The sequence below is a fragment of the Oncorhynchus nerka genome, linkage group LG18, assembly GCF_034236695.1.
Source record: "Oncorhynchus nerka isolate Pitt River linkage group LG18, Oner_Uvic_2.0, whole genome shotgun sequence".
NCBI classification, from domain to species: domain Eukaryota; kingdom Metazoa; phylum Chordata; class Actinopteri; order Salmoniformes; family Salmonidae; genus Oncorhynchus; species Oncorhynchus nerka.
The window spans coordinates 19,284,722-19,286,771 of record NC_088413.1 but is presented as its reverse complement, the minus strand read 5'-3'; positions in this window follow the sequence as shown (position 1 = coordinate 19,286,771).

The following is a 2,050-nucleotide window of genomic DNA, read 5'->3' as shown; positions in this document are numbered from 1 at the left end:
CCGGTGGCGGTTTTCTCCGATGTTTGAGTGGTCAGCTAGCAACTGCCTTCTCCTCCCTTTGCTCTTTCGCACATTTTTCCAAGTTTCAGATCAAATTAGCTGTCAACTAAGCGTTGTTTTTTTGTTGTGTTTACTATAAGCCAATTTTTGTTATATTGAAGTAAGTTTGAGAGGGATAAAAAGGAAGGTTACTCAGAGCAAGCTTAAATCTCGTCTGCACTCGCCGCCCTCTTCCTGGAACTCGTCGTTGAATTATCAGGCCAACCACACATTAAATTCGCGCATAAATGTACAAAAAGTATTTCAACAGATTTCGTTCGTTTTGTGCATTTTTGTGTGGTTCAAATCGTTCGAAAATACACGAATTTATGTGCTACTTAATTCGTGCGACACGAATTTAACCAGAAGGCGACACCAGCCCAACCTCATATTCAATTAATTATAGACTACTGACCACCGTCCATGGTTCTTAAATTTCAACATGCCTATCAAATCGACGAAGGCTTTCGTTGGTGCCAGGGCTTAGCTTTGCTTTAGCTAATAGATACATGTTTATTGTTAGGCCTATTTGGTTTTAATTTTCTCATGAGAAGTTTCCTAACATTTCACAAAGCTAAACACGATATAACAATGCCGCCAAAGTTAGACTGCTGACAATAATGTAATTACTTATTCAATAATTAAAGTTGGGAATTCAAACATTGCAGATTATTAAATAAATGTTCAATGCAACAGCATACTAATCAGCTAATCTATTGTTTATTTTGTTGAGTTTACAACTGTCTGCATACCATTCGGTCAGTGACGATATGATACAGTACACTGACTGGTGCACTAGTGGGTGGGTGGGTCTGGGACAAAGGGTGTGTGTGGCAATGCACTGCTGTTTGATGTGAAGCACGTTGGCAATGCTTGCTGTGACTTGTAGTGCACTGCAGGCTGTGTGGGAGCAGGGCAAAATGAATTGACAACTCAAATCATTATGTCGTGAGAAATGTGTTTTACACGTGCTGTGGATGACGTTTTAAACCAAATCCAGAGACACATCAAAGATGTAGAGATTGGTGATTTTAAAAACGGCTAAAGGGATCAATGGCTGTGATGGGTGAAAACTGAGGATGGCACAACAGCCAGGGCCGGCCCTCTCATTAGGCAGGAGTAGGCCACCGCATACAGCGACACTTGAATTTGGGGCAGCATTTTGGCAATTGGCTGCCGCCCTAACCCGCCCGCGCACCAGACACCAGCTCAAAGCTTTGTTACAGTTCCCGCCTCCACCCCATTCCCGCTTCTCCCGAAGTTCACTCCCACTCCCACCTTTGATAGCTAAGGTGATGCGTATGTTTATATGGGATTATCCAATTGTGAACCATGTCTAAGAGACAAAAACTATCAAGAAGCGACATTTTTTTTTAACTAATGAGAAAAGAGACACAATCTCTAAAACAAAGAAATTCCCTGCTGAATTTTTGCAGGCGGTGAGTTTGAACCTTTCACAAGCAGCGGCTCAATTGAACTCAACCAGGGTATTCCTCCAAGATCACCGCTCTGATGCGGCTTTCGCTGGCACATTAGCAAGCGCAAAATAGTTGGCAGAGGAGATGGGTATTGAGCCCTGTTTTCCAGTGCACGGTCCATCCCGTGACTGAGGATGAGCCTGTGACCGAACCTCAGCAGAAATTCTAAGCACATTTCTTTCATCAGATTATTGATTATGCTATCTAGTCTGTCAACGAGCGCTTTACCCAGCTCGAAGAGCACAGCAGTGTTTTCAGCATTCCATACAACATCTGCTCCATCAAGGACATGAACACTGCATCACTTATCAGGCACTGCGCTGGAGAAGGCCGTTACGTATAGGGATTCCAGGGACATTGACTCAAAATAGTTGCGTAATGAGCTCAAATTCTCGAGCAGGAGACTGGACAGTGAGGCAAAACCACTGGACGCACTGGAGTATATATCCAGACATCACATGGCCTAGTTGTTTCCCAATGCAAAGCGAGTCACCTTGTCTTTGAATAAAAGGTAACCGTTGATCACACACTCG